Below are 10,824 nucleotides of genomic sequence, written 5' to 3' on the forward strand. Positions count from 1 at the left end.
TCTCTGACCGAACTTAATTTACCCGCCTTAACCCCAATATTAACAGAGTTAAGAAAAATCTATCAACCTCAGAATTATAATTAACAATTGAGCTAACACCAACTTCCGTTTGCAGAAGAGAGTTCCAAATATCTCCCACCCTTTGCGTGTAGAAGTGTTTCATAACTTCACTCCTGAAAGTTCTGGCTCTAATTTTTGGGCTGAGACCCATAGTCATGGACTCCCCAACCAGCGGACATAGTTTCTCTCTGTCTTCCCTATTAGTTCCCCTTAACAGCTTGAAAAATTCGAACAAATCAACCCTTAATCTTCCAAATTCCAGAGAATGCAACCCTAGTTTGTGTAATCTTTCATCATTATTTAACCCTTGATGTCCAGGTATCATTCCAGTAAATACAAAGTCCAAAATGAGTTTTAACAGCTCGGTAAGTTTTAATTACTGCCAATCAAGTAAAGATGAACTTATATAAACGAGGACTCTCATATCACTCCTTATTGTATTAGTTTTTTGGTTATTGAAGAAGAATGAAAATTACAATATTAATTTTTAAACGTTTTCCTTCTGTCTCATTAATTTAATTCAATTATTTCTTTGGTTTTTGATTTTAGAAAAAAATTACAATACCATACAGAATGCAAACTTTAAAGGAATGAAGTCTGCTTGATTGTTTCAGCAATGCAGCCTAATTCTGTGGGCGGGACGTCTCGTCCTTACCGAATTTGTGTTCGTGTCTTCTCCTCACACACCTTTCCAGCTACGCGGCAAATCACGCTGCTCAGAGGCTGGGTTGATAGAGCACAATTTTTGTAAAGTTCAAATTCAAGCAATTCATCGCCACAGAGCCTAGAGTCAGTATTTTTGTTAATTTAATTCGCAGCAGCTGCAGTGAGCGTTGCCTCGCCGCTCGCAGCGACTTCAGGCCCAATGTCTCCTGCCGCTCTGCCAATTTCCTAACCAGGTCAATCATTTTCCCTCAATTCCATCAGCTTCAACTTTAGCTAACAGTCCCTTCTCAGGGACTTTATCGAATGCCTTTTGGAAGTCCATAGAAACAAACTCCATAGACATTCCCCTGTCCACTACTTTAGTCACCTCTTCAAAACAAAATCCATGCTGGCTCTTTCGATCAGCTGAAAATGTTCAATGTGTTCAGTCACTATCCTTAATTAGAGACTCGAGTAATTTCTCGAAAACAGATGTTTGGCGAACTGGTCTATAATTCCCTGGTTTCCTTCCATCACCTTTCTTAAATAGTGGAGTGACATGTATAGTTTTCCAATTCAGATCAATTTTCGTACACCGTTAGGCTGTTCATTAAATCTGGCCTATTGCTCATTATTAATTCTACTGTGGCCTGCCTCCTTGTTTCTCCTCGGTCATATTGTTGCAGAAAGTTTTCCTGAACATACTCAAGAAATTCGTTACCTGTCTGACATGAGCTCGTCTGTTTATCCCAATCTATATGAAAGTTAAAATCGATCCCCATATAAACCACTCTGCCTTTGCTACATGCTTGTCTAATCTCCCCATTTATACATTCTGCCGCTTCACAGCTGCTACAGGGGTTCTATACACAACTCCAACTTTGGGCTGAAATCATTTTCTATTTCCTAATTCTACGCATAAAGTTCCCACTGACTGCCTACCTCTCGTGATATCATCTCTTATCAATGAAGAAATTTCATCCTTAATCACTCACTATGCTCCTCCACCTCTACCAGTTCTCCTATCCTTCCTATAGACCTTATAACCTGGTATATTCAGTTCCCATTCCTGACTGTTGTACAGCCATGCCTCACTAATGGCTACCATTTCGTACCCTGTAGGTTGAATTTGTGCCCGCATTTCATTCAATTTGTTGCTTATACTTCATGCGTTTGTATAAAGAACGCTTATTTGGGCCACACACCCTGCCCATATTGTAATATTGTATTTCTCACACATTCCTTATTTCTCTCTCCAGATTTAATTACTTTTCATCAATCAGTATTGTATTTCATACACATTCCTTATTTCTCTCTCCAGATTTAATTACTTTTCATCAATCAGTATTGTATTTCACACAAATTCCTTATTTCTCTCTCCAGATTTAATTACTTTTCATCTTTCAGTTTTTCCTTTACATGTAGTGCTGAAAGCATAATTTCTGACTATCACTCTACGCTCTTCCTTTTTGTTCCAGAATTGTTATTTATATTACTTTTCCAACTGAGCTCTAGACCCAATTACAAATTTAACGCTGGAACCCTGGTGCCAGCCCGGGTCACGTGGAGCCGGTCCCAACGGTACAATTCCATCGTGTCCGAGTACAGGTGCCAGTGTCCCACGAAATGGAACCTCTCCTTCCCACACCACTCCTTCATCCATGTGTTCTCCTCCCTAATCTGCTTATCCCTACGACTATTTGCACGTGGCTCAGGTAATAATCCAGAGATTATAACCCTTGTGTGTCTGTTCTTTTTAAAATTTTGCCCTTGAAACGCTCACTTTATGGACTGTCATCACCTCTCTCATGGATGGAATGTGATCTCCTCTCTCAGTGTCTGGACTTTGATCTCTCTCAGTGTCTGGACTGTAATACCCTCTCAGCAATTGGACTGTGATCACCTCTCTCAGTGTTGGGACTCTGATCTCCTCTCTCACTGTCCGGACTGAAATCGCCTCTCTCAGTGTCTGGACTGTGATCTCCTCTCTCAGTGCTTGGATTGTGAACACATCTCTCAGATTCTGGACTGTGATCTCCTCTCTCACATTCTGCACTGTGAGCACCACTCTCAGTGTCTGGACTGTGATCACCACTCTCAGTGTCTGGACGGTGATCCCCTCTCACTGTCTGGACACTGATCTCCTCTCTCAGTGTCTGGACTGTGATCACCACTCTCAGTGTCTGGACTGTGATCTCCTCTCTCAGTGTCTGGACTGTGATCTCCTCTCTCAATGTCTGGACTGATCTCCTCTCTCAGTGTCTGGACTGTGTTTTGATCTCTCATTGAATTGACAACGATCTACTCTCTCTGTGTCTGCACGATGGTGGGCCCTGGGAATGATGCCTCCGCCCCCACCACCCCCCCCCCCCCCCGGACCATGATACAATTGCCACACTCAACACTGACCTGTGAAGGAATTGCTCGAGGAACCGAACACCAGTGAGAAACAGAACCTTCCGGTGTGAACAGTAAGATTTTTGTAATAACAGGGCTCACCAACAGAAATACAGTCACGGACTTAATGCATTGCAACATGAGGCATGGGAAATACCATCCACCCTCGTTTAAACTGTTCCAAGGACAGGAATAAAATGGGTCAGATATAGAGTAAAGCTCCCTCTAAAATGTCACAACAAACACTCCCAGGGCAGGTGAAATAGGGGTTAGAAACAGAGTAAAGCTGCATCTACACTGTCCCGTCAAACACTCCGAGGCCAGTTACAACACAGGTGAGATACAGAGTAAAAGTCCCTCTGCACTCTCCCATGCTCTGTGTGTGGGTCTCAATCCCACTCCGGGTGATATCAACTAACGGACACCGGGATCGAGCCTGGGCCTTTTCCTGAGATCACTGCCTTCCCCCATTCTCGTTCATTCTCCCTTTCTTCGATGCTCTGCTCCAGTCTCTCAGTCCGATTGGTGTTAAAATACAAATTGCTGTTTTTGTCAACATTCTTCCTGGAAAAAATCCATTGAAGCAGCAACAAGTGGCTATTGTTTTGCTGCCAACAGCTCACAGGCATTTCCAAAACATCTCGTCCGGTCTCTATTTACTTATCCCTCCTCTGTTTCTCGATTTTCAGTTCCTCAAACTCTATGTCATTCTCTGTATTTCTCTCTCTGTCTCTATCGTGCTCTCTTTCTCCCTCTACTCTCTCTTTCTCCCTTTCCTCTCTCCGTCTCTCTTTATCTTACCCCCAACATACACCGTTCAGACATTCGTCCCAAAGAGTCCATGCTGTTGTCTTCTGCTCCACATGGTCCTCCTTTCACCCTGGTTCATCATGACCCAATCAACATATCCGTCTATTCCCTCATCCCTCGTGTGCTTATCGAGCTTAATCTTAACAGCATCTTTGCTCGTCGCCTCAACTCACTTGTGGTAGCGAGTTGCTCACTCTCACCACTCCCTGGGTAAAGGAGTTTCTCCTGAGTTAATATTGGATTTTTTCATTGACTAGCTTCGATTTTTAACCCCTAGTTCTGCTCTCACCCGCGGGTGGAATCATCTTCTCTCCGTCTACCGTATCAAACCCGTCATTAAACTTAAAGACTTCTATCAGGTCACTCCTCAGTCTTCTCTTTTACAGAGAAAAGACATCCAGCTTGTTCTCTCTTTCGTGATAGTTATATCCTCCCCGTTCTATGATATTGTTTCAGTAAACTGTCCGTGATGCACTCGGGAAATGTATTGCCATTATAACGCAGTCAATGGGAAAATTAAAATCTCCGTTCATAACTGCTTTGCCTTAGCTGCAGGCTCCTCTGATCTCCCTATTTCTGTGTGGGCTCAATACTTCCTGTTTGAAGTATTTGTTTCATTAATTGAAAGCTTTTCATGTCCCAGTTCCCCTCAGTGGGTTGTGATCTCCAGTGTGTTCTTTCAAAGAGCCAGCACAGGCATGACGGGCCCAATGTATGCTAAGATTCCAGAAATAATTAGAATTGCACAGCTGAGGAACAGGCCATTCGGTACAATAGATACATGCCGTGGTTTATGTTCCACACGAGCAAAAGACCACCCTTCTTCATCTAACCTCATCAACATATCCGATTCCTTTCTCATCTCATAGAAACATATCGTATTCTGAGGGGACTTGACAGGATAGATGGTGACACCACTGACTGGCGAATCTAGACCAATGGGGAATAGTCATTCCCCATTCCCCAGATAAGGGGTCGGCCATTAAAGACTGAGATGAGCGCACTCGGTTGAACATCTCATCCAAATGACGACACTTCAAAGGGTACAGCCCTCCCTCAGTACTGACCTTCCGACAGTGCAGCACTCCCTCAGTACTGACCTTCCGACAGTGCAGCACTCCCTCAGTACTGACCTTCCGACAGTGCAGCACTCCCTCAGTACTGACCTTCCGACAGTGCAGCACTCCCTCAGGACTGACCTTCCGACAGTGCAGCACCCCCTCAGTACTGAACCTCCGACAGTGCAGCACTCCATCTTTACTGACCCTCCGAAAGTGCAACACTCTCTCAATACTGACCCTCCGACCATGCGGCGCTTCCTCAGTACTGCTCCTCTGACAGTGCAGCATTCCCTCAGTACTGATCCTCTGAGCGTGCAGCGCTCCCACAGTACTGGCACAGGAAATTGTCGGCCAGGATTAAGATGCTCAAGTCTCTGGTGTGTGGGGGGTTCGAGCGCACGACCTTCTGACTCTGAGGCCAGATGCTACCCACTGAGAGCCCGGCTCATGATGACTATGTCAGGTTATTGCTTGACGAGTCCGTGGGACAGATCTCCCAACTTTGGCACCAGTTCACAGACGTTAGTGAGAAGCACTTTGCAGGCCCGTCTGGGCTGGGTGCGCCTGTCTGATACCGAGGCCATATTTCAGAGGGCAGTTAAGTCAACCAGGTTAGTGTGAGAGTTGATTCAGAGTTGGAGGGAAAGATTGAGTATCAGGAACAAAATAGCTCTTTATACCCCTTCAGAAACTGGAATACTCCTGGGAGTGATTCTGAGTCCAAACTCACCTTAATGAGAGGAGTATGTTCTGAACTCTTGAGAAGGTGGGTAGTTGGGAATTACGGATAAGGGGAGAAGGTTGATTGGTGAGAATCAGCAATATGGAGAGAAGATGGATTGGTGAGATGAAGGAATATGGGTAGAAAGTGGGTAGGTTGGATTTAGGGATATGGGGAGAAGGCGGGTAGGTGGGGATTGAGGGATATGGTGGGAAGGTGGGTAGGTGGGGATTGAGGGATATGGTGGGAAGGTGGGTAGGTGGGGATTGAGGGATATGGTGGGAAGGTGGGTAGGTGGGGATTGAGGGATATGGTGGGAAGACGGGTAGGTGGGGATTGAGGGATATGGTGGGAAGGTGGGTAGGTGGGGATTGAGGGATATGGTGGGAAGACGGGTAGGTGGGGATTGAGGGATATGGTGGGAAGGTGGGTAGGTGGGGATTGAGGGATATGGTGGGAAGACGGGTAGGTGGGGATTGAGGGATATGGTGGGAAGACGGGTAGGTGGGGATTGAGGGATATGGTGGGAAGGTGGGTAGGTCGCGTTGAGCGTTAGGGAGAGAAGGTTTTCAGTTGGGGATTAAGGGATATGTGGAGAAGGCGAGTAGGTAGGCTTTGGTGATGTGGGGAGAAGGTGGGCAGGTGTGGATTGAGGGTTATTTTGAGAAGGTGCATTTCAAGGAGCTTCATAAAGGAGGAGAGTGAACTCGATAGTTTACGGAGGGAATTCCAGAGGCTGGTGACCAGGCAGTTGAAGGCACGGCCGCCAATGGTGGAGTGCAAGAAATCGGGGATGCGCAAGAGGCCAGAATGAGGAGCGCAGAGACCTCAGTGGGGGAGGATGGGGTTGAATTCTTGGGGGAGGTTACAGAGATAGGGAGATCGATGGCCGTGGAAGGATTTGAACACAACGATGAGAATTTTAAAATCGAGGCGTTGCCGGACAGGGAGCCAATTTAGGTGATGATTGAAAAGGACTTTGTGCGAATTCGGATACGGGCAGCTGAGTTTTGGATGAGCTGAACTTAATGAAGGGTGGAAGATGGGAGGTTGGCCAGAAGAGCATTGGAATAATCCAGTTTCGCGGCAACAAAGGCACGGACAAGAGTTTCAGCAACAGATGAGATGAGGCAGAAGCAGAGACGGGCGAGTAACAGAGATGGAAGTAGGCGGACTTGGTGATGGAGAGAATATGTGGTCGGAATCTCAGCTCAGGGTCAAATTGGACGTCAAGGGTTGTGAATGGTCTGTTTCAGCATCAGACGGTGTCCAGGGAGAGGGATGGAGTCGGTGGGTTGGGCTTGTTACGGGAGCACACGATGTGGACTGGCAGTGATACACCCCATGGTACAATAACCCTAACCCTAACCCTAACCCTAACTCAGCGCTGACCCGTGCGGCAACTGCCGGTGGAACACGGATCCATGCGAGAGGCAGAACCATCGGAGGTGAACAGAAAGAGTTTTAAAATAACAGGGTGGAGCAAAATAAAACATTGTCACAGTGTTTAATGCTTAGGAATGTGAGGTATGAGGAGTATCAACCACCTCAGTCAGAACTGTTCACAAGTTCGAAAGAGAACGGGTTAGATAGAGAGTAAAGCCCCCTCTACACAGTCCCATCAAACACTCCCAGGACAGGTACAGCACGGATTAGATACGGAGTGAAAATCCCTCCAGAGTGTCCCGTCAAATACACACAGGGCAGGTACAGCACGGTGAGATACAGAGTAAATCTAGCTCCACACTGTCCCATCAAACACTCCCATGCATGTACAGCATGGGTTAGATAGAGAGTTACAGATCCCTCGACAGTGTCCCATTGAATATTTCCAGGGCAGGTAGAGCACGAGTTAGATAGAGAGTCAAGCTCCCTGTACACTATCCATTCAAACACTCTCAGGGCAGGAACAACACTGTTCAGATACAGAGTAAAGCTCCCTCTACATTCTCCCATGCTCTGTGTGTGGGCGTCAGCCGCACACCGTGTGAGATCTACCAACAGAGACTGGGATGAAGCCTGGTCCTTCCCCAAAGATCAATGACTTCCCCCCTTCTCGGTGATTCCAACGCCCTCTGATGCTTTGATCCTGATTGTTTCTCTCTCTCTCTCTCTCTCTCTCTCTCTCTCTCTCTCTCACTCTACTCTCTCTCTCTCTGACCAGTCTCTATCACTCGCTCTGTCCCTGTCTCTCCCTCTCTCGGCCCGTCACTCCCCTGTTACTCTCTCTGTCTGTTTCTCTTCCTTTCTCTGTCCCTCTGTCGTTCTCTCTCACTCTCCTCGTGGTCTTTATCTGTCTTCCCCTTTTTTGTCTCTTTTTCTCTTCTTGTGTTCTCCTTATCTTCCTCTTGTCTCTGTCTCATCCTCTCTACCCTCTATCCATTTACCCTCTCTGTCTTCTTCTACTCTCTCATTCTCTCTTTCTCACCCTACTCTCCTCTCTCCCTATCTCTGTCTCTCGTTCTCTCTCTTTATGTACTCTCTCTGTCTCCTTCTACTTTCTCTCTATCTCTCTTCCTCACATTACTCTCCTCTTTCTCCTACTCTCTTTGTCTGTACCCTCTTGTCACCTTCTACTCTGTCTTTCTCGCGCACTCCACTTTCTCTCTCTCTCTCTCTCTCTCTCTACCGCTCCCCTGTGAGATAAAATTAATTGGCAATATATCTCGATGGGAAAAGAAGAAACATTTTTTTCATCGAGATTTGTTATTATGTGGAATGCAATACCTAAAAGAGCGGTGGAACCACATTCCATATGCACTTTCAAACGGCAATTGAACATGTCATTGAAGAGGAATAATTTGCAGGGTGATGAGGAAATCGCTGGGGTGTAAGACTAAATTGGGCAGTTCTTTCAAAAAGCTAGCACAGGCATGGCGGGCCGAATGTAGGCTAAGATTACAGAATTTCGTGGACTGCTCAGCTCAGAAACAGGCCATACAGCCCAATAGGTCCATGCCGGTGCTGAAGCTCTCAACGACCCCAGGCCTATCCTTCTCCATCTAACCCCATCAACATGTCCATCTGTTCCTCTGCCATCTCATTGAAACATAAAATAGAACATAAGATTCTGAGGGGGCTTGACAGGATAGATCCGGAGAGATTGTTTCCCTTGGCTGTCGAGTCGAGAACAAGGGGAAATTGTCTTCAGATAAGGGGTCGGCCATGAAAGACTGAGATGAGGAGGAATTTATTCACTCAGAGGGATGTGAATCATTGGAATTCTCTACCCAGAGGACTGTGGATACTGAGTCATTGAGTATATTCAAGGCTGGAATTGATATAATTTTGGGCTCTAGGGGATTCAAGGGATTTGTGGATCGGGCGGGAAATTGGAGTTGAGGTAGAAGATCAAGCATGATCTGATTGAATGGTGGAGCAGGATCGAGGGGCTGGATGGCGTACACCTGCTCCCACTTTATATGTTCTTATGTTCTTTCTCTCTCATCTGTTTATCCAGATTCCCCTTAAACGCATCTTTGCGATCCTTCTCAACTGCACTTCGTGGAAGCGAGTTTTACATTCTCACCAGTCACTGGGTTAAGAAGTTTTTACTGAATTCATTATTCGATTCAATTCGATTTATTAGTGATTAACTTATAATAATGACCCGTGGTTCTGGTCTCCCCTTCAAGTGGAAACATCTTCTCCAGGTCTAAACTATCAAACACATCATTAATCTTAAAAAACTCTATCACGTAACTCCTCAGTCTTCTCTTTTCCAGAGAAAAGAGCCCCAGCTTTTTCTCTCTTTCCTGACATGTGTAACCTCTCAGTTCTATGATATTGCTTCAGAAAACTGTCCTGGATGCATTCTAGAAATGTATTGCCTTTGTGTTTCAGTCTATGTGAAAATTAAAATCTCCCATCATAACTGCTTTGCCTTAGCTACAGGCTCCTCTGTTCTCCGTATTTCTGTGTCGGGTCAATACTTCCTGTTTGAAGAATTTTTTCATGCCCCAGTTCGTTTCAGTTGGTTGTGATCTCCAGTGTGATCGAGCCGTCTCTGGGTTCAGCTCTGAACAGCAACTTGATTCTCTGATCCGGGACTGACAGCACACCCATTTCAAACCGGCACAGAATGATCCGGGACTGATAGCACAACCCTTTAAAAACGACACAGAATGATCCGGGACTGACAGTACACGCCTTTCAAACAGACACAGAATGATCAGGGACTGACAGCACACCCCTTTTGAACAGACACGTAATTAGTGAGCATTTCAGATTCGGGGAAGTTTAGAACGGATTAACTGTGGACATTTGACTTTATATTTGACAAATTTGACACAGCTTTTGTTGAGACGTGACGATATCGGTCAATGAATTTTAACACATGCGGCATATATGGGTTTTCAGAAGTTATTTGATAACGTGGCTCACAGGAGGCTTCAGCCGTTTGGTGTCAGAGGAATTGTAGCCGCCTGGATGGAAGGTCGATAATGTGTTTAGTTTTCTCCATTGTTGTTCACAGACCGAACACCGCGATCACTGAGTTCTTGACAAAGTCTGACGGTTACCAACTGATCCAGTCAGTAAACGAAATTCTACCGGGACAGACTGGAACAGGAAGTTGAAGAAGGGGTGGACGGAGTCAGCTTGTTGTCAACATACGAGAGGCATTTCAGTGGACAAGAACATCGGGTAAGTGGGAGGGGAACAGGATGAGTTTGGATTATTTAAACATCACAAAACTAACAGGATATCAGATCTTAGGATCATAGAAGGTAACAGAAGAGAAGCAGACCAAACTGGAAAGAAATGGTTCAAACTGCATTTATTGTGAATCTGAAACAATGAAAGGAAGAGGTGAAAATACCCAACGGATCGGTCAGTATCTGGACAAAGGACAGGGTAACGGTTCAGGTATAACTCTAGTGTGGACTGAAAAAAAAGTGAAACAGTTTTAGTGGAACTGGGAAAAGGACAGAACGGAGTCGACAAACAGGAGTTAGTGGGAATTTCATGAGTTGACTGACCTGGAATCTACTTCAGGATATTAAGAAATTGAGAGATGACAAAAATATCTGCGGAGTAAATGAGAGACATTTCAAGAACAAAAATTTTAAAATGGTCAAAATGTGTAAGACCCGAACAGGGAAGCTAATCAAACAAACTGTGGAGAGCGCG

The 10,824-nt window shown here is 45.5% G+C and overlaps 1 long non-coding RNA gene across 8 annotated transcripts in view; it reads left to right on the forward strand.

The window, feature by feature from the left end:
• LOC137312941 (uncharacterized) overlaps nucleotides 1-10,332 on the forward strand; it is a 45,567-nt gene extending 35,235 nt beyond the window's left edge. For 7 of the 8 annotated variants that reach the window (XR_010960958.1, XR_010960952.1, XR_010960954.1 and 4 more), the window contains one exon: nucleotides 10,169-10,332. This is a non-coding gene — a long non-coding RNA (uncharacterized lncRNA). Of the gene's footprint in view, nucleotides 1-609; nucleotides 639-10,168 lie in introns of those variants that run through there. The other variant, XR_010960953.1, reaches the window with a different exon arrangement.
• The last annotated feature ends 492 nt before the right edge of the window (nucleotides 10,333-10,824 follow it).

This window comes from Heptranchias perlo, unplaced genomic scaffold (assembly GCF_035084215.1).
Source record: "Heptranchias perlo isolate sHepPer1 unplaced genomic scaffold, sHepPer1.hap1 HAP1_SCAFFOLD_44, whole genome shotgun sequence".
Lineage (NCBI taxonomy): Eukaryota > Metazoa > Chordata > Chondrichthyes > Hexanchiformes > Hexanchidae > Heptranchias > Heptranchias perlo.